Source organism: Ixodes scapularis, unplaced genomic scaffold, assembly GCF_016920785.2.
Source record: "Ixodes scapularis isolate PalLabHiFi unplaced genomic scaffold, ASM1692078v2 PGA_scaffold12__126_contigs__length_90152505, whole genome shotgun sequence".
NCBI classification, from domain to species: Eukaryota; Metazoa; Arthropoda; class Arachnida; order Ixodida; family Ixodidae; genus Ixodes; species Ixodes scapularis.
This window is the reverse complement of record NW_024609838.1, coordinates 19,755,226-19,777,524: the sequence shown is the minus strand read 5'-3', so window position 1 is coordinate 19,777,524 and position 22,299 is coordinate 19,755,226. Positions and strand designations below refer to the sequence as shown.

At 44.9% G+C, this 22,299-nt stretch overlaps 1 protein-coding gene and 5 non-coding genes across 14 annotated transcripts in view; all 6 read right to left on the bottom strand.

The window, feature by feature from the left end:
- The window catches only part of LOC8031447 (LIM domain and actin-binding protein 1), a 171,970-nt gene that overhangs the window by 122,132 nt on the left and 27,539 nt on the right, over positions 1-22,299 (bottom strand). The gene's annotated exons all lie outside the window — the stretch shown is intronic.
- On the bottom strand, positions 20,967-21,039 carry Trnaa-agc. Its single transcript has one exon. It is a non-coding gene; the product is annotated as a tRNA-Ala (tRNA).
- Trnaa-agc lies at positions 21,144-21,216 on the bottom strand. The gene has a single exon. It is a non-coding gene; the product is annotated as a tRNA-Ala (tRNA).
- Trnaa-agc lies at positions 21,681-21,753 on the bottom strand. The gene has a single exon. It is a non-coding gene; the product is annotated as a tRNA-Ala (tRNA).
- On the bottom strand, positions 21,859-21,931 carry Trnaa-agc. Its single transcript has one exon. It is a non-coding gene; the product is annotated as a tRNA-Ala (tRNA).
- On the bottom strand, positions 22,217-22,289 carry Trnaa-agc. The gene has a single exon. It is a non-coding gene; the product is annotated as a tRNA-Ala (tRNA).

Here is a 22,299-nt window from a genome sequence, read left to right as displayed (position 1 = left end):
TGCTAGGGGACGACAACGACAAGAAAGCAGAGATAGGTACCACAGTGAAACTCGTACGGCTATATTGAACTAACGGCTATATTGAACTAAAAGTTCTATGATATTTTCAATGATTAAAGGAGTACTAAAACTTCGACAATTATGGAAAGTTTGCTCCACTGTACTGAACTTTGAGTGTTTAGCATAAAAATATTAAAACATTACACATTTTAGAGCTTCAACACTAATATAGTAGAGACAAACTATCGTTCTTTCCAAGTGTGACTGTTTTCAGCCCCAATGGCCTTCAAATCACAGTGACACAAGGACTTGAAAAAAACAAAGCAAAAAATCCCCTGGAAATCACGAATTGATAGCTGCCATTTTGCAAAGCCACTTCTTGAAAAGTCTGGCTGCCACTTTGAAGCTTCTAAAAGGTTTCTTTTTTAATGTCTTCCTACACAAGATACTGCCTTCGTGATTAGCGGTGACGGCATTTCAGAACATAATGATAAGCACTATTATAATTTACTAAATACTCGATCGACAATATACAATACATTCTGATTTTCTACATATTATTCTAGGATATAAAGATATGTTCAGGACAGAATGACAGATAAGTATGTTCTGGACAGATAAGAACAAACGCACTCGCGGCAGCTATGCAAAAAGACACGAACGCGCGTGGTGTTACTACGCATCTACTTTTAAAGTTGTGTTCTTTCTCTGATGTACGTAACCACGCGCAAGCTGAATTGTCCTGTCGTCCTTTTACTCACCTCACCTACCGTTACAGACAATTTTTGTCGCGTAAAACATCAAACCAAAAACAAAGCGATCCTAAATAAGTTGAAAAAAAAAAAAACTAAGAAAAAAATTTATTTTTTCATTTGCGATCGAACTAAAGCGGTTTCTAACAATAAGAAAAAAGTATATCGAACAATTATAGATTCTTACATTGCGAATACGAAACCAAGAGGAAATACAAGACGCGCAGTGCTTCCTCGTAAAATGGCCCATTTTAGAACGCGAACCTGATCTTCGTTATCGAAAAATCTCGCGGGCCGTCTTTTAGCGATTTACTTATGAAGTTTCTTGTTTGTTTTTTGTTTTCAACTTTTCGGGCTTAGTTCGTCTCGCTTTCGTTCTTGCCGGTTTAAAACCGAACGGTTCTCTATTTTCTCCGCAAACTTTTCTTTTCGCCGTCTCGCTAGTTCCTGTTTTCGACTGCTGAATTTCAATCGCGACCTGGTTTCTTTTTTGTTTTCTTTTCTTCACCCTGTTCGTCGTTCACTTTCGTCGAAACTGTGTTGCGACTTTTTGCCAACCGGAACGCGAAAAAGGCGCCATATTTTTTGCCTCAATTTCCTCCAGTCAGCACCGAAGGCTACAATAATTTCTATCGTAGCTTTTCTTTTTTCCCCGACTTTAAAACGCCCTAAACAGGGTCTTTGGCAGATAACATTATCCTTGCTTCTACTGACGTCTAGGAATCGGTTATAATGTCGGTTATCTCCCGATGCTATCGATGTAAAGTGTGACTGAAATGCGAACAACATTGCGAAAGTGTTCTTTCTTTTTTGCTGCTGTTGTTCGTTCGTTCAGAGTAGATAAAAATACAAGACTCATACAGCAGTAATGAAACCAACCGTTGCGACATGCTGCATGCCATAATTCTCTCAACCAAATGCTATAAATCCGCTCCCACCTTTGACCCATTACTGAGAATGCCGCCTGATTCAGTTGCTTGTTTTCAAAATGGGGTGGCGCACGAAAGCACCCGATGTCGAAAACCTGATGCCAAATGCCCCGCGGCAAACACCCCGGCCTTTTTGTCCCATTTTCAAAAGCCCCAGTTTCGGAACGGGATTCCGCGCGTCAGATGGCCGGGTCCTCAGTTTTTATTCTGTTTTTAACTAAGAGACAATAAGTGCGCAGGCGAGCTTGCGTAACAATCATGCCATACCCTGTACTCAAGTAAAGAATAACTGGATAAAGCCTCCCGTTCTTCAGGCGTACACTATACATATTCGCATCTTGTGACATTACAAGTGAGAACAAACAGAAAATATAAGTCACTGACAAACACTTTAAAGTTACAGTTTTTATGAATAAGCATTGAACCAAAGCTTTCGTCGACTCTGAAGCACACGCGGATTCACAGTTCCGACGGCTCTGTCAAAACTGTTAACTCGCAGCTCATGGCGCCGTTTTTATTACATATACAACACCAAACACAACTTCCGTTCTAACGTGGTCCTAAAAATATTTGTATACATTTGGGTAGATAAAATCTATAATTCGACATCTGAGTATATACCGCTATGACAGCAGGGTGCATCGCTGGTTATCCAGATTTATGCAATTGGTCACTGTAGTACCTCATTCTAAGTTTTTTCTGCAATTCATGTAAACCTTATTTTGTTGTTTCTTTCACTTAAAAGAGCCTTTATAGACCCTCAACGGATTAGGTAAAGATATAGAACAATGCTGGTTGAAGCGCGAAGAGGCTGGGACGGGGGCAGTGAGGACGGGGCTTTTGGCACTTGAGGAATACGGGACGGGGTAATTGAACGCGGGGTTTTCCAAACGTAGGACTAATATATGACGCGGGGCTTTTGCGACGAAGATTCTGCAGCCGGGGCAATCGTGCTGCACCCTTCAAAATGATAGTTCAATGAAATTGCGATCAAGACAGGCACATTATATCCATCATTTATACCAACGTATCTTTCTATATATCAATTTACGCTTGTAAAGTGATTTTTTTTTAACTCCGCGTCAAAGAACCTAATGTGAAAGTATCTTATCTTGGCATGAGAAGCGTGAAAATCCTTCTTGGTAATTGTTTCGCGCGTTTTGACCAGTCGATCGTACGCCTAAATTATTAACCATGTCTTCCTTCTCTTTCTTGTGTTTTCATAGAAACGTAGAACTAAGCTAGCAACAGTACTCTGAGCTTTTGCTTTCCGCAGAAGAACGTTCACATGAATTACTATTTGCGATGATCGCTTGTTACACCAGAAGGAGCATCTCTGTTGCTTCCTCGAATAACAGGGAAAGTTCACTTGTGATATAACTAAAACATGCACGTTCAGTTCAGGTAAAACGACTTCTTTTTTTTTCTTCTTTCTATGATGAGTCACGTTTGATTATCGAAGCTCCTCTAGTTGAGTATAATCTATTTACTACGAAATGTTTCGGTAACTCCCTCTTAGGGTTCATAGCTGTGACGTCACGACCAAAAGTATCAATTGCAAGCTATAATTTGGACGGTGCGCTTAAAAAGCACGGCTGACGCTTGTAGTCGTAGCTTCCTTAAGCGAATACCGTCCAACTTGACTGTCTGACGCTCTTCGCATTACCATTAATCAAGGTACAATTCATCACAGTCAACAGAACCTAGTCAGCGTTTGGCCAGTCTTGGAAGGCCGACCAGGGCGAAGCTTTTGGTCGCGCACGTTTTCAGTAGGCCTCAGTGAGGTGAGTGTTGAGTCATAAGCCGTTTGAGTCAGGTGGAAACGACGCTTCTTAAAGGAGGACCAGCAGAAATATTCTTCCGCCTGGCGGAAAGTCCTCCTCGCCCTCTTTCTTTCTTGTATTGTAGCACGGCGAGGAGAGGGGACAGGTCCCCTTTTGCGCCGGCTTCTTCTGAGAGGATAAGCCGAGAAAATCCCCATTCTGAGCGACGGGCGATGGGTGCGGCAGCAGCGACCTCATTGAGTTAGAGGTAGCTTCAGCTCCTATCGCGTAATCTGCCCCATTTTTTGGCGCTCACCAAGCCTAGCCCCTCGAGTGTCGGTTTTACGGAGCTGCAAGGCTGCACCCGCGCAGTCACCGAATTGCCGCTGTCGAAGGTCTTTAGTTTAGCCCGTGGCAAAGTAAACGCATGCTTGAGAGCTGCGATGCATCCCCGCACCCATTAAAGGAACGTTTCATAGATATTTTCGGTTGATCAAGGAGCTCAAAACACATGCGCGAGAAGTGGTGACTTGAATATGTAAGGATGACTTACATCTTCACATAACATTCTATCTTCAAGAAAAAACGGCTTATCACGCTCAAACCTGCCTCAAATTGGGATCGATGGAAAAGAAAACGATGTACCAGGCGCGGGCATCTTCTAGAAGGTCTTTATTTTCTAGGAGCGAGCACAAATTATTGAAGAACTTTAGCAGACTATGTTTTCAAGCCACTCTATATTTAGCGGGAGCTCGCGGTGCCACTTCGATGCATTCTCTGAAGCGCGCGCCTGAAGTGGCAGCGGGCCTTTGAAAACGATTTACTAAAATGCCCTGTTGTGTGCCTAACTCGCAGAACATGATGGCCAGCAAAATGTATGAAATTCATATTTACACATTCCCAACAAGCACCTGAGGTGAGAGGGCATCAAGGGTGGATGTCAATTTTAGAAAGTTTTAGTGGGTCGCTTTTAGCCACTTAGATAACCGTATACGGTCCGTACCCCAAAACGAAATGTAAGCTAGACTCGCTGTTTACATTCTTCATCGAGTGCGGCTATGGAGCGAAAAGACAAGTCTAGCGTGTCATGTTATGGTTCAACGTTGCTTGTATCGGTACCATAGCACGGACCGCCACTTCGAAGTATTTGCGGTGTCTCAAAGAAACTAAGGCAAAAGCAGACAATTTTTTTTAACGTGACAGAGAATTGTATTTAACATTGTAAAAATCTTTTAGGTACCCTACGCTACGCAGTTAGCACAAACTATCACCGGTGTTTCCCACTTTTTTTTTTGTTAGAAGAGAACGATGTTTAGGAAACTGTTAATGCGAGTATCCAACCTAAGCGGTAGATTTTAGTGCGAGTCGGTACATTGCTGGGGAAAATAGCAAAAAGCGCGATCATCATGTTTGCGCTAACAGTGTCGCGTAATGTACGCATACCGCTGCACAATCAACGCTAACATAGTAAATCAGTAAATTTGGTGGCCCCCCAAAAAGTGGTGTTACTTTGTTTTATTTTTATGTTTGAAAAGTTGTTATTTTTAAACAAGCAATTCGGTAGAGAGTGCTTCCGTTGGGCACCAACTTACGAGGCATCAATTTGTTCTTATACGCTAAATTCTGCATGGCCCTTGCGTAAAAATGTCAATGTTGTGTTTGTGCTAGCTGTGTCACGCACAGTAAGAAAACAAGTTCATTGCTCGAACATTTAAACAAGGCCTTTCTTACGCTTTCTTACGCCAAATAGACGTTTTGTGAGTACGCTCTATTACTGGTGGTTCATAAAATAATCTACGTTGTTTATTTAGAGGAAGGAAGTGGTGGTGAGGGTAGGGGGGATTGAATACAAAAGACGACTCAGGGAACCTTGAACTTTGTAAATATTTCGCTCAACCTATAATCCTGAGCTAATTAAATCACTTTTGCTTTGTCTGTTTTAGAACTTGTTAACAGTCGCGCAAAAGGCCAAGATGTGCGAAAAGTCAGATGCCCCTATTTATTGGAACAAGAAGCTTATTTATGCGAGATGAACTGAAAAAGCGTACGAGTGTAACCGTAGCAATCTCCGATCAAGCCTGAACTTCACTTTTTCGCCATTTCATCGAAAGCCGTTTCACCGAATGAACGGACACTTCATCGAACGCCGTTTCATCGAACGCCGTTTTATCGAATCGCCAAGGGCCGTTTCACCGAATTTCTCAGTTATGGCTCTGTACCGAGTTTTGGGGCATAGCAGTGCTTTATAGATGTTTCACCTTGCATTTGTTAAGACTAAGGTAGTCACTTGAGAAATTGTTTTGAAGGTGGTGTCAAATTACTAAAAATAAAAGCAATTGGCATAGAAAGAAATAAAAACAATTGGGTATGCGACTTACTGAAAAGCTTTACTCATGTACATACATAGCTGAAACCACGACGCTGCAAATAAAGGACAGACACTTAAAATACTTTTAAGCGTCTGTGCTTTCTATTTTTGCCTCATTTTTAATTGTTTCATGTGACATGGAGAGGGGTCATTGTTTCATGGAGGCTTTCTTCTCGAAGCAGGACATGTTCACGATGGAACTTATCTCGCCACTGCACCCAGTGATATAAAAGCAGAAACAAAAGAGAAAAAAAGAGAGAATGAGATGAAGTTGTGTATAAAAATTAAAGTAAATTCCAAAGTATTACAGACTGTAACATTGTTCGATGAAAAGGCGTTCGATGAAACGGCGTTCGATGAAACGGCGTTCGATGAAACGGCTTCGATGAAACGGCATTCGATGAAACGGCGTTCGATGAAATGTCCGGACGCACTTGTAGCGGTACGCGTGCATTACGTGGCACTTTTAGCCCGAACGCGACATCGGCGCTTTTTACTATTTCTGCCCAGCAACATGTATTGTGCAGCACTGAGCTCTGCCACTTAGGTTGGATAGTTGCATTGACAGTTTTCTAAATATCATTTATTTCTAAAAAACAAAATCAGAAAGACCGGCAATAGTTTGTCCGTGCTAACTAAAATGTGTTTGCACAGACAAATTACAAACGTGTATTATGTTAAAAAAAGGCTACAGTTGATTCTTTATTTTTTTATTTTTAATGCCTCAGAAATACTTTAAAGTGGCAGCACGTGCTATAGCGCCGATTTAAGCAACGTTGAACTATAACATCAGACGCTTCGATAGCCGCACTCGATCAAGAATGCTCACAGAAAGGTTATAGCTTATAAATTGTTGTAGGGTGCGATTATCCAAGAGCTAAAGACGATCCACCAGAACTTTTTGTCTCGACACACACCATAGCTGCCTTCTCACCTCATGTGGTTGCTGGGATGCGTAAATATAAATGTCACCTACATTCGTTGGACATCATATAGTGTGAGTTACGCACACAATGTTTGTGCTCGCTGCTAGAATACAGAGACCTTCTAGAAGACGCCCGCGCCTGGTACATCGTTCTCTTCTCCATCGATTCCAACTTGAGGCAGGTTTGTGCGTAATAAGCCGTTTTTTTGAAGATGGAACGTTTTGTGAAAATGTGAGTCATCCTTACATATTCAAGTCACCACTTCTCGCGCATGTGTTTTGAGCTCCTTGATCAACCGAAAATATCTATGAAACGTTCCTTCAATGGGTGCGGGGATGCATCGCAGCTCTCAAGTATGCGTTTACTTTGCCACGGGCTAAACTAAAGACCTTCGACAGCGGAAATTCGGTGACTGCGCGGGCGCAGCCTTGCAGCTCCGTAAAACCTACACCCGAGGGGCTAGGCTTGGTGAGCGCCAAAAAATGGGGCAGATTACGCGATAGGAGCTCAAGCTACCTATGAGTCACGAGGTCGCTGCTGCCGCACCGATCGCCCGTCGCTCAGAATGGGGATTTTCTCGGCTTATCCTCTCAGAAGAAGCCGGCACAAAAGGAGACCTTTCCCCTCGCCTCGCCGTGCTACAATACAAGAAAGAAAGAGGGCGAGGAGGACTTTCCGCCAGGCGGAAGAATATTTCTGCTGGTCCTCCTTTAAAATAGAAGTCTGCAGCCCTTTTCTGGATGGGAGATCCGCAGACGACCCAGCCCGAGAACTTTGAGGTATCGGATCACTGCTACCCCCTTCGCTCCAACCAGTGCACGTCATCCATCGGGGGCCGTGAGAACGGCATGGGAAGCGATGAACTTCGTCCCGGCCTCTAGTATTATAGAGCCGGAAAGCCAGCTGACTTTTGAAACTTGGGTGTTTTTTTTTTCTTGATGCAAGCGCGAATGTATTTGACCGCTTTCTAAATTTCAAAATACGAGATTTACTAACATCATTGCCGACGGATGATGGATTTCTAGAATAATGTAATTCGGTTCTATATTGTACTCCGTAGGCCGGTGTCGGTCACGTGACCTTCTGGTTATGCGGTGCTACCCGCGGAGCTTAAAGTCACGTGGTACATGTGGAGCGCTGGACTGGTCAATACGTGGCTCGTCGCGTCCGCTGCGGTCTATTTTAAGGTGAAACGAAGTGTAGTGTTTTGGAATTTTCCTAATTTTAAGTTGTTTAAGGGTAACTCTAATTTATTAATTATAAATAACACATTTGAATCTCTTAATGTAATAGTAAAAGTTGCCAGGAATCATGAAATGCTAGGAATATGGCAGAAATAACATAATGAAATCTACGCGAGTATCTTCTCTTTTTTCCTACCACTGTCGCGTTCAACTCAACCACACACAAACAAAATAGTTTATGGAGTTCCAAATTTGGCTAAGCGAAAAGTTAATTAAAGATCCGACGGAACCTGAAAAAGAGAAAAAGGTTTAAGAATATTCACGTGTGCACTACGCGCATAAATTTGAACAAGTTCTTCGTTTTTGGTGAATGAGGTCCCCATCGTTTCGTCAAAACTCGTTTTGTGAAATCACATTTCGCGGACAACTTTTCTTGGACACACGTTCGGTTGACACGAACGTTTCATCGACGCTCATTACGCGAATCGCACGCTGTAGGGACATTTCGTCGCACGTGGATCACTGGGGTGCGTGGTACCCCATCCGACCGCCCCGTTTACACCGCTTTGCGGCGACAGTCTGCAACGACTCATTAAGGCCTGTTCACACATGGAGCGGAGCGCTACAAGCATAGCGCTAACCTCGCGTTTACCGCGTGCTGACGGCAGCGTTCACCAGCTTTGTATCGCACCGTCAAAACTGTTGCTCATGGCAGACGATAAGATGCTGACGACACGTGAGTAGCGCTACATCAGCGCTTCGCTGCATGTGAGAACCGGCCTTTACGAAGAATATTAAACCACCTGTCCCACCCGCACACGCCGCTTCGCGGCGACAGTCTGTTGCAGCTTATTACAGAAAAAAGAAGCTAATCTGAGCTGTCGATGACGTGATTTGTCGATGAAATATCGCCGTGTCGATGAAACGATCTTATACGTCAAACAAAGGACAGTCTGCACACAGATTCAAACGCGAGTCCCCGCGAGATCCGTGCTTCGAATTCCGCATGGCAGTGAGTTGAAGGAGAAACATGGCACCAGCAGTCATTTAACTTTAAAAGACAAAAATCATTCAACTCAGTTCTGCAAACTCAGCTGCAGCGCTCCGTGGAAAAAACAAAACAAAAAAAAAAAATGTACCAGGACGTTCAAAACGAGGGCTATAGTGAGGTCAAAGTGCGAGTACAAATTCCATTGCTGAAACCGAAGCTCTCGAGCCACAAGGGAACGAGATTCGCGCGATATGTCGGTTTCAAAATATAAAAAAAGAAAAGACTAGCAAGAAACCATATCAAATGTCAGGGACGCAGGCTCACGAAACGTTCTCACGTAGCGTCTTTTCGCGTCAGTACCCAGCGTGAGAGATTCCAACCAAGCGAGAGATTCGATCCTTCCGGTGCCTTCCCTTCGATCGCCGAAACGGCCGGAAACGAAGAGAAACAATAACAACCCCAGAAAACAGTCGCTCCAAGTTAAGAGTGGCCTTCCACGCTCTCGGGTGTAAATCTCCTAACCGGTAGTCACACGGTACATATCTTTGCGCAGTGCTGAAGCCCGTGCAGTTCTAAATGAGATGTGTACAGGCACGTGAGACACTCACTAACACACACCGGTGGCAATTAGTTGGTTGAACGACGATTCATCGGCACTCCGTTTCGTCGGCACTGAGACATTTCGTCGACAGTTGGTTTCGTTGAAAGGCGCTGAGCTCGTATCTCACAACGTTTCGTCGACAGTTATTATTTTTTTTTTTGCACATTGTCTAGTTTTTTTAAACCTTGTCGTTTACGTCGAGGCTTGCCGTGATAACCTGAGAAAATCGCGAGTTTTAGTAGATCTTACGCTGCGGAGAGCGGGCCCAGAGGGCGCGTACTCAATCCATGCTTCAAGGTAACGGCACGAGCTCACGCTTGCAAAGAATGCAGCTATAGAAAACGGTCTACTGAAAGTTGTTTTTTAGAAATAGGGACTTTCAGTATATCATATTCTAGAGCTATACGATTCGCTAGCCAGAGCTCGTTCCGTCACTTTGAAGCATAAATTGAGCATGCACCCGAAGGGACCCCTCTCCGTAGTGTACATATTACTAAACCTCTCTTATCATTCATGTTTATCCCGAACGGCGCGGAGCGAGGTGTGGGGTGGACGCACGTAGATCAGTCTGTGTGGCACCTTACGATTATGGCTCGCGAATTTGTGTTAGCGGGTTTCCTACAGTTCCGGTATACTTCGAGCAAATGAAATGAGGCCAACAATCCAATCTAATTCACCTAGTAAAAATTGGCAGACACCTTTGTGTCACAAAACCAACAAAGCATGGAAAGTTTTTGAGAAGCCATCGGTTAAATTTGTTAGGAAGACTAACCCGCTGTTAATTAATTCTCCCGATAAACCTAGCGGGGAAGCGAAATTGGTGTATAGATCACATGACGTCAGTTTCGCCTTTAAATTTAGCGGGGAGATGCACAGACGAACGAACAAGACTATGGTATACTAAGGTCTCGTTAATTTTATGAGCATTCCATGCATTAAAATATGCTGCCGACAAAACGTCGCAAGAGCATGCGTCCACGAAATGATTTTCCACAAAATGTTACCTGCTCGCATGCATAGACGACCACGATAGAAATGAACATACTCACAAACCCGCGCGCGCACACACACAACGCACACAAAACACACGCACAGACAAAACAAAAAAAACACAACACGCGAGCGCACACGCACACCGAAAAAAAAAAAGACACACAGGCCACAAGGACCCGACTTTCTCAGAAATATCAGGACGGATACACGGAAGCAAACTGCAAACTAAAAAAAGAAAAGAAAGAAGGCGACAACAGTGACGCTGGCTTGAGCCTGACACCTTATTGGTTGAGCTGACGTGCGTAGCCTTTCGCTGGCGGCCACGTCCTGATGAAGCGTTGTATGCGGGTACTGGTGCCAACTTCACTCACTTCCGACAGCCCATGGCTTCAATGCGTCGACTTTGAAACGACGTCAAACTGACGTCTAAGAAAGAAAAAAAACAAAAAAAACAGCAATGATCGTTGTTTATTTTTGAACCGCAGACCGTACACGCCTAAGGCTAGACTGAGAAAAAAATATTTATATAAAAAAGTGGTATTTGAAAGCCCGCCATTTTAAAATTAAATTTCTTAACTTCACGGACTGGGGTTCTATTCAACAGAAAAAGGCAACATGTGGTGGATTATGATCTTCTTAATAAGCTTAGTCATGTTAATGATACCAAGTCGCGGGTGCTGATTCTCACGTTATAACGTAAACATTGAACGATTTGCCCAAGTCCGTCACGCCGGGCATTCCCTCTAAAAAACAAAACATAAGAAAATCTTTGTTAAATTTGTTTCGCTTCCATGATCCCACGCCTTCTAAAAATGGTGGCGAACTGCTTCCCACCCCCAGTTTATGCAATATTCTGAGCCCACCTACGAATCAAAAGAGGGGCTGTGAGTACGTTGCCTGTCAAGGACTATACCCTCTGACACAGGTAGCTGTCAACATATCACGACCAAATTACCTACGCTCAAGGCATAAACACGCCGTTCTTCAATTCTTTTGTGATCGCCGCCATTTTGATGCTTACTGCAAAGCGGGCACGACTGTTGAACGTTAAGATAAAAAAAAAAAAACAGCTTTATGAGCTTTAGATACGGTATTGGGAAGCTCGGCCGATATTCTCTTGCTCTGCCTCAAACGGTTTTAACATCCTAAAAGTTTATTGAACCGGTTTCGCACAACCGATACAGTACGATGGGTCATCCGGTACAAATTGCGCATGTGCTAAAACTCTCTATTTCTGGACGACGGATAACCGTTTCCTGCAATTTCAGATAAGACTTCACAAAACTGGCAACGATTATTTGAAGCACCAAGGTGGCGGAAGCGGCGTTACTCGGAACCGTGGCTTATTTTGTGGCCGTGTGCATAGGGTCAACGAGTATAAGTGGAATCAATCAGTCAATTGTTAGTTCATCCGCATCCATACAAAGGAGTAAAGCTACTGAAGACCAGACAGGAAATAATGATGATCAGTCCTGCCTGTGTGAACATTACAGTCCCAGGGACAGCTGGGACACCCCATCGGACCCTAAGGCCTTATGCCGCGGTCGGCGCCTACGTGGAACAGCCATCGCCTATGTCTGCTTGAAGAGTTACACCGGTGACACACTAATTTATTTTATACACACAGAAGCCCTCTAACGAAGGCGGCGCGAGAGAGAAATTGAGGAGATGCGACGTCACCGCAAGTGCGGCCATCTAGCTGCCCTCAACACCATCTCGCTAACTAGCTGTCCTCAACACATCTGGTTTATTAGACGGCGCGTTTAACCACTGTGGTGTAGCGCGCTCGCTTCACAATCGGCGGTCCCGGGATCACTTCCTAAAAAACCGCGCTGCTTTTTGTTTTTTCTAAGCATTGAGCGATACCGACGACGTCCGCCCTACAACTACGTCATCTCGAGTGCGTAAGTGTGTGTGTGTGTTGGGGGGGCGGGGGGGGGGGGAGCCCACAACGGCTATCGCTGTAAAACACCAACTGCTGTTGGCGTGACAGGGACTCGTCGCCTGTCCTCTTACACATAGCACAAGCGCAGAGCTCGAGCCCATCTGTATTCCGGGACGAGCTAACGGGACAGACGGCTAGCGGGCTTCCTTCGAGCAGCGTTAAAGCGGCCCCCGCGTCCATTACGTCAGACAGCCCGAGCGGTCGCTGCCAAAAGGCTCCACTTGCCAAAAGAACCGTGACGCGGATAGCGTAAGTGTTTTACGCCTCGGAAACCGTCGGCGCGCCGAGCTTTTGGACAGGCCAGATTTCTCGGAGCAGCACGCGTTTGAATGCGTAAAGTAAGAAGTTCCTCCCCCACCCCCCCCCCCTAACTTAAAAAATGAACAAACAATACAAAAAAAAAAAGGAAAAAAAAAAAAAAAGCGAGCAATAGACGATGGTAGAAGGGACCCCATAAACAAGAGTGACAGGGGTAGCCCCGGGCTATGCGGACAGCAAGTCGACTGCTTTTTACGCACGAGTTGCGGCGACATCAAAACGACGCCGAGCTTTAATTGGCTTTGATTGAAAGGATAGTGGGTAATAACCCAATGCTGGATGCCTCGAGGTCTACCCACTATTTTTTTTTTTCAATCAGCCAATAAAAGCTCGGCGTTCTGACATCATCGCAACCCTTGTGCAAGAAGCAGACGAACTTGCGCTTCACAGAGGAGGGTAAACGCAGATGAAGCTCCGAGGGTGATTGTGCGGAAGTGCAATCGAGCCTTTTAATAACAGAACGAGCTTCCCGTTTCACACTCAATCCAAAAACAGAGCCGACGTTTCGATTCATGGCACCAATTAAAAAGAAAGCTTTAAAAGTGCATTGTCATGGCGCATGTCGTGCTTGTATGTTCGCTATCACCTGCTAAACCAATCACGCAAAACAAAAATGGCAGGAACAGGGAGCGTTCATTGTGCCCGATTGGTTTAGACGTCGACAGCACAAGAGTAAAAAGGATCCGATCCACTTTTGGCACCGCTTGAATGGCTGCATCGGACGATAGCGTTGGCTCCGCTCGGGCCAAGCGTGAAACGCAAAATAAGAGGTTAACTTCCTGGTAAACCAGTAGCTGACAGTTTAAGAAACGCAGAGCGTTGCGAGTGCGGAGCATCTAATTATCGCTCCAAAGCCGATATACGATTGCGGTGTATTCGCAGATATGAACGCTGAAGATTGAATCACCGAGCAAAGAGCGTGAACGTAACAAGTCACGTCCCGCGTTTCTTTAGCCGTCGGCGCCCGCTCGGCCGTGATACGATCGTCAGTCGTATTACCCCCTAACCGTGATGCAATTATCCGTCTAGTGACAATAAACCCAAATTCTCCGAAAAAAAAGTTACCTGAAGTTGTTTTAGAAGCTATACGTAAATTTATATCTAGGACCACCTTAGCATACTTTTGTACAGGGAGGTGTCGAACAAGCGTAATGGCCATAAGACTCACTGATAGCTTGGGAAACGCGGCGGGTGACTTATGGCGTGTTCACGCTCCTTTCTTTGTGATTCGTTCATCGCTGCTGTTATTGGCCAATATCGTCATCTAATTGACACGGAATGATGATAAAACTCCCGGGTCTTGCCGCGCCGCGCATTTTTTAAACGGACCGTGACTGCATTCTACAGCGATAACGTAACCGAGGAAAAAAATTTAAGCGACTATACTCCGTTTCACCTTATGTTGTACCGCAGACAAGGCTAGAAGCGCGAGCTCATAGCGTTGTCAGCTACTCTTAACGCACGAGAGCTTGTGCCGCCGAGATGTGCCCTAGAGCAAAGAGCTCGCGCTCTTAGCCTTTCCTGCGGTACATCATAAGGTGAAACAGAGTATAGAGTCAACAATTTAGAAGAGGTGTAATAAATCTCTCGAGATGCTACGCAGTCAGGTGGTATAATAAAAATTGTTGCTATGCTTCCGAGATGCTCTAAAGGCCGAGTGCGTTCTACGACACCTGATGATCTCTTACGACGAGAGAGCACACTGGCTTCATATATAGGTAGCCGCGTAACCCTTGCAATTTTCGCATATTAAATACCTATTTTTTTTTCTCGCTTCATTCTTTTCTTTTTGGCTTGAACATTTTTGTTACAATATTATAACCGATTTTTTTTTTCTCTTAGATAGTACTACATTTGAACTTGTACATGATGCAAAACACTAGCTCTATTGAAATGCAGTTGCAGGGCCACCTCATAGATGGCGCCAACGTGCCGTTGTGTTGTTCTCTCGTCGCAAGAGATTACAAAAACTTGGTCGTAAGCAAACGCAAGTTTCGTGAACCAGCCTTTACAGCGTTTTGGCTATCGACCGTTCTGATCGGTTGTCACACCTGAAGTAACGAGTGATGCCCAGCGTAGAACAAGACGCAACCGAACTGATGCCGTTGACTTTGACCACAACTATAGATTGTGAACCAGATTGCTATGGAAAAAACTAATGCGTGCATGTATACGAAATAAATATTATATTTATTGCGAATAGCACCTCGGTATTTTACAGCATTACTGCTTCGGTGCATTTTTCAGGAAAAAACACAATCTTGCACTGTAAGAAATTTAATGCGTCAACTTTCCTGAAAACACTTAGAAGAGTCAATCAGTGCAATCTCTGCGAATGACGAAGCTAAAATATAATTACCCCCTCCACCCCCCCCCCCCCCCCCCAAAAAAAAACAAAAAACGTTCTGACATTAAACATGGTGAAAGGCAATGCTCATTGGCACAGCGCAGACTTCATTGTAAGGCCTAAACAATTCTCAGTCTCTTTATTCGCCAAAATCATTCGGTAAACGATGTAGCGATATGCCCTTCCAAATGCTTTGCAGGAAAGTAGACAGATTGGATTTATCAGTGTGTGCCATTTATATACTGCTACAGATAATATCGAGCTTAATCACTTGACAGGGGACGAATGCTTTAAAGCCGGAAGCATTCGGACGGAACGGAGCACACCCTAGCCGTCAAACACGGAAGGCATCCTGCCGTCGGTGAGCGAGCCAAATTCGTAAACCGCCGCATAAAAGTGTTGCTGGCGCCGAAAGCAATAAAATTAGATTAGCTCTCTAATAACGACCGAAACCGTTCCGGAATTTCGTCCCAACTATGCACGATACTTTGAACGGTGTACGCCCTTTCCCTCCTTCAAACTCGTTCTCCAACTGGCAGCACCGTGTTTGCTTTTTGATTTTTGACTAAACTCCTCCGTTCACCCCACAGCTGACAGTGCGGTGGGAGGAGCTATACGCTCTCGCAGGACCAATCAAACGCCTCTCTTTCGTCACGTGACGCTCTCTGCGCTTGGGTATGGGCGAGAGCGTGATTTCGCGGCGAAAGGTATGGACGTATGACTTGTCCGACCGGCACGTAGCTTTCACCGCACTGCCAGCGGCGAACGAATTATACTAAAAGAGACGAATCGAATTAATAGGAAGGTCCACTCAGACTGTGTGTACGGGTGTCAACCAAAATGGCCAAGCACACTAGATTACGCGCAGCAAGCACACCGAGCGAAAACATCCCACGGGAAGGAAAACACCCGTGTCACCTTATACGATGGCCCGCGGTGGACGCGACGAGTCGTTCCAGCCAATCAAAACGCCGCGCGCGCATCACGTGACGGCTCCTCCGCGCGTCACTGCGTTCCTCCCGAAGGTGATGTCACACCAGCGGGGCATATTCGTGACTCAGGCGAAACGGAAGGCGCCTAGCGGGAAAACACCGATCTGAATGGAGCAGGGTCCTCTCGCGAGTGGCTTCCGTGATTATGCACGTTGTCGGCCGTTGGCACCATGGAACAGTTGTCCGGGTGACCCTGTTGTTTGTGCGTCTATCGATCTTCATCGGCACCGCGGTCCTTTCATCGCTTTCTCCGAAGAAGGTCGAGTTTCTGGAGGCTCGCTTACACAAACACATCGCCGCAGGTTTGAAACTTATGGGGAATAAAAAATCGGGAGGAAACCATTTTGAGTCTGGTGCTCGCCCACTAAAACAACCCCAGTGTTACGCGTTACTGAGCTGGCGCATGGCACGGCACGACCTGCTTAGACCTCCCTATTCACCCGATAGTGGCGACCCCTATAGACGCTTTGCACACGCCCCAGACTACGAACGCCATTGCTGACTTTCTCTTGTCTTGCCCAGATGCCGAGCCGGTGAAGCGGGCGTTCACGAGCTTCCACAGGGGGCTATGCTCGGGACAAAGACACAGTGGAATCTGAAATGGCAATAACCCGCCCTGCTGTGGTCACGATAAAGTGAAGTAAACGCAACAAGAGGGGAAAAAAAAATTGAAGGTAGGTTATGGCGGCGCCACAGCTGCTGCATGAGCGTCTATAGATCGCTAGAATCGCGATGAGAAGGAGTACTATAGCCCTATGTTTTTTGCATGTATACTCTTCCGACGAAAGAAGGGGGATCTCATTCCTGCAGAACGAGGTCTCCCCTTGTTTACCCCATACCACAAACATACAAGCGCGCACGCGAACCTACGAACACGCACAAACGCACGCGGGAAACGGCGTTTCGCCTCCCTTTCCTTTCACGGCGCATCCAGCGGTCGAGAGAGATGAACCTGTCGGAAAAGACGAACGGCACTGCGTGCTCGAGCTCGCCGTGGCGTTGAGTCTGCAAGGGGCGTGCGGCGCTGGCAGATCTTAGGCAGCCTAACTGTTTTCCTTCGGCAGACAGCTGCGATCCTTTACCCCCACGACTAGTGGCCGCCCCCTAGGTATACATAGCCGGAGTCTTAGCACGGCGCAGCTCGGGACTTGTCTCAAATTAAGATAAATTGCCGCGGATGTACTAATCTGGGAGCCGCATTCCGGAAAAGGAAACTCTCGGAATGAGTGGAATCCGAGCCCACTTGTCTGTGGAGGAGGATAGGCTTAAGGTGAGGGTTGGAGTCCTCTTTCTTTTTGTAGGAAGCTGGAGAGAAGGAACACACGATCGTTTTTATATACTTGCGTTTTTGTGTAATGCCATGAACGCGCCGCTAATAAAATGTATCCCATTAGACACACGCGTTTCTAGCGAAGCAGTTTTCATGAAATCCCCGTCTCAGGGGTCTGCGTTGAAGCTACCAGAGGATTGTGGTGTTTTTTTCTTCAGAAGAGGATCGGATGGATAATTATTTTCAGGGAACTGCTGTGATCAGGAAGGCTTGTGCAACATGCAACAAACAGTGTGTTTGTTGCAGTGTGAAAAAGTTATAAAAATGTTTTGAGCTACAGTAATGCAATTTTTTAACTTGATATGGTTCTACCTAGAACAGCATATCTCTCCAAAATAGTTTATTATCTCACTTTGCAATGACACTACACTCTGAAGGAATTGCAAGGCGTGAACTGTTTGACTCAATAAACCCTACACGTTCTGCTGAGTTTCAGAAGCGCTGACATACTTCCCAAGAGTTTTTGATCCGAAACATGCAACACAAATAGACCTAAACAGAAATAACAGGCAATCCCAAGGATGAAGTAATAAGCCGATAAAAGAACAAAATTCAAAAGCCTCATGTTACGTATTTTTTAAAATTTATTTGAGCATAATTGACTTTTTAAGTCGTTTCGAACGGCCAGGCCTAGACCAAAAGGGTATAAAACAACTTCACGCACACAATATAATTACAGGAGTATATATTGTCAGGAAAATATATATGTAAACATGTACAGTGATGTATCGTTAATATGGACACTTCCGTTTCCGCAAAAAAATCGTTCATAATGTGAGTTGTCCATAATAGCGAGACGAAAATGCATATATTTTTCCAAGTTTGTTTCCAAAAGATGTGCCCATAAAGCGGGGTCTTCATATTAACGATGTCCATATTAGCCAGACATGACGGTGCTACGGACCTACTTCGATGTCATGCTAACCGGTGTCAGAGGTTTCTTTACAAAGGTACTCTAGGTGCAAGAAAAATGCATGAAATGCAAGAAAAATGCAAGAAAAATGTACAACGAATTCTAATCAAAACACTTAAGTACAAGCCGAGCCAGCATTACTCAAAACGCTTTCGGCACCGCCAACAAAGTCGCCGACACCGACGACAACAGAAGCCTTACCACCATCCCCAACGCGACTCAAACTCATCCACGTGTCCATCCATCTAAAAAACCTGTCCAAACAACACTTCTAACCGAACATACAACTTAAATTGCGTCATTAGTTTCACGGACCCCTAAACCAGAACACAACGACGCTAGCCGGACGTGTCCCTTCTGGTCACGGTCCAACAAGGACACGTGACACACATGCTTATACCAGCGGACAACAACCGCAACTCCACAAAAAAATGAGGTATACCGAAAGAAGATCCTAGAAGGTAGAGGGTCCAACTATGCCGGTTGCCCTCCAGACAACAAGGGGGTCACATCTTGAGCGTTCCCGTCTATTGTCTGTTTTCAAGAACAGAGGAGAGTCATCGCGTTTTTAATTTATCGGCTAATGTCCCCAGCGAGGCGGACGTCCTGGCGTGTGTACCGTGTAACATTTCCCCTAGGCTACTCCGTTCTTTGTTTGTTTGATCTTTTGTGTTCTTTGACGCACGCCGCTTTATTTGATGATGGACCGTGCTGCGCATGGCGTGACACTAGTGCGTGTACTAATACCAATGAGGTGGTCAATCGGGCGAAACGTACACACAATCAAAGGGTCTCTGTCGATTGGGACAGCTAGGGACTGTGGAGGAAGGAGCGTTTTTCATTCCGCGCCGTAGACCGCGGTGCTTGGAGCTGGCGGATCCGGTCAACTGATCCCAAAATGTTCCGTTCTGACCGGACGGTCTTCGTGTGTCGTAAACTTGTGGGAGACGTGTGTGTACAACGTGTGATTGGAAGGCCTGTTTTCGAAGTTGTCACTACTGCTTGCCTGGCTAGGCCCTGTAACGACGGCGAAGTCACTGCATGCGGTCTGGCAAGATCAGCTCTAACTTAGGGTTAATTTTCATTGAGAAATTGTGATTTGCTTTAGAACTGTAAATGTGGTATGGAAAATTTGAGTCATGACATGCGCACACGGGGATCAGAAAAATGTGCAGTATTTATTCAATCCAGAAATACAGTCTATCGCAAAATCAAGATTCTGTAAACCGTGCAAGAAAGTTGTTCGCAGCTGGTCATTTCCGTTCTGAACTTCTGTACACGCGTGTCGTAAAATTTTGAACTGCGTCATACAGAAGATAGGTGAATGAATACCATTAAAAAATGAGACTCGCTTTTATAAATCTCCGCATCTACCTTAAAAATAAAACAAGCCTTCTATAGAGAAAAAGAAAAGAAAACGACCTTTCCAGAACGGTGTTCGTTTTGCGTACCCTATAGTTTCGCTCAAATTTCTCTCTCCTTCTTACATGCCGAATGAAACACTCCATAATCTTTCAACGACCAATAAACGTCAGATTTGGTCGGCGTATAGCAAACTTCGCGCCGCATTCAGGTACACACAAAAGAAGAAGAAAAAAAAATGTAATGGCTTATACTTTTTGAACTGGACTGGGTACCCCAAATCTAGCTTCGTTTCTTCGTGTTATGTTTCGCATGCCGAGCAGATGAAAAAAAAAAAAATAGAAAGAAAACATGTATAACGACGAAATAACAGGCTATCGATTGTGGGTCTTTCCTGCGGCCTCAAGCAACACTCCTCCCTTCCTTCCTTCGGAAACCCTTACGGGCTTGTTTACGCCGTAAAAGTGTGCGGCTTCACCCTGACATACGACCGTGCTGGACTCTGCCGTAGGTTCGCATCTAGGCACACAATAACTCGAAACAAAAGCATCCCATTTTTTACTCTAGACACGAAAAAAAGTAAAACAACAACAACAACAACAACAGGTCAAGATGATAATGATTTGCTCCTGTGTGTGTGCAAAAAGAACGGAGGTCATCTTCGGGAAATTAGGTCACAATAACAAACGGCTGTCATTTATTTGTCTTGGACTAGCTCTAACTCGGACTGCGAAGAAGACCACAGGTGACAAAGACGGTTTTCTGTGATTTAAAGTGGTGTCAGTTATCCTCTTTCTTAAGAAATAACAGCCCGCAGTTCACTTCTTTTTATTATCATGCCTTGTTTTAGTATCCCGTTTTACCATCACGTTAACCTAAGTCTAAAAAAGATCTGAGCGGACCCAAGCTACAACTGTCCATATTATTAGCGCCAACGTAATGTCTAGCGAAACTTTATACCAATTGACCTTGAAGAACTAGCAATACGGTCGCTAGCGTTCAATTGGTATGACTTCTCACGTGTCTGTGGCGGCCATCATCAGTATATGTAATCGGTTTTATTGTTTGTAACTAAGACAATACCAAAAGATCCCTCCCCCTCTTCGTTTGTGCGGAATTTTACTCCATTTCTCCAGATATTTTCTTGCCGGGTATGAGAAAGGTCAGATCCGCAACAAAATGGTGAGTTTGACCAGAGAAAGGTCAGATCCGCTTTAGGAACTCGATAATGTGAAAAACGGCAAAAACAAAATGGAGGTGCTGGGTATCGATCCCAGTACCTCTCGCATGCTAAGCGAGCGCTCTACCATCTGAGTTACACCCCCTTGGTTTGTGGAGAATTTCACTCGATTTCTCCACATATTGTCTTGGGGTCTGAGAAAAGTCATTTAATCATTTGGAGTCCATAATGTGAAAAAGGTAAAATAAATGGAGGTGCTGGGTATCGATCCCAGTACCTCTCGCATGCTAAGCGAGCGCTCTACCATCTGAGCTACACCCCCTTGGTTTGTGGAGAATTTCACTCAATTTCTCCACATATTGTCTGGGGGTCTGAGAAAAGTAATTTCATCATTTGGAGTTCATAATGTGAAAAAAGGGTAAAATAAATGGAGGTGCTGGGTATCGATCCCAGTACCTCTCGCATGTATAAGCGAGCGCTCTACCATCTGAGCTACACCCCCTTGGTTTATGGAGAATTTCACTCAATTTCTCCACATATTGTCTGGGGGTCTGAGAAAAGTCATTTAATCATTTGGAGTTCATAATGTGAAAAAAAGTAAAATAAATGGAGGTGCTGGGTATCGATCCCAGTACCTCTAGCATGCTAAGCGAGCGCCCTACCATCCGAGCTACACCCCCTTGGTTTGTGGAGAATTTCACTCGATTTCTCCACATATTGTCTTGGGGTCTGAGAAAAGTAATTTCATCATTTGGAGTTCATAATGTGAAAAAAGGGTAAAATAAATGGAGGTGCTGGGTATCGATCCCAGTACCTCTCGCATGCTAAGCGAGCGCTCTACCATATGAGCTACACCCCCTTGGTTTGTGGAGAATTTCACTCGATTTCTCCACATATTGTCTGGGGGTCTGAGAAAAGTCATTTAATCATTTGGAGTTCATAATGTGAAAAAAAGTAAAATAAATGGAGGTGCTGGGTATCGATCCCAGTACCTCTCGCATGCTAAGCGAGCGCTCTACCATCTGAGCTACACCCCCTTGGTTTGTGGAGAATTTCACTCAATTTCTCCACATATTGTCTGGGGGTCTGAGAAAAGTCATTTAATCATTTGGAGTTCATAATGTGAAAAAAAGTAAAATAAATGGAGGTGCTGGGTATCGATCCTAGTACCTCTCGCATGCTAAGCGAGCGCCCTACCATCCGAGCTACACCCCCTTGGTTTGTGGAGAATTTCACTCGATTTCTCCACATATTGTCTTGGGGTCTGAGAAAAGTAATTTCATCATTTGGAGTTCATAATGTGAAAAAAAGGGTAAAATAAATGGAGGTGCTGGGTATCGATCCCAGTACCTCTCGCATGCTAAGCGAGCGCTCTACCATCTGAGCTACACCCCCTTGGTTTGTG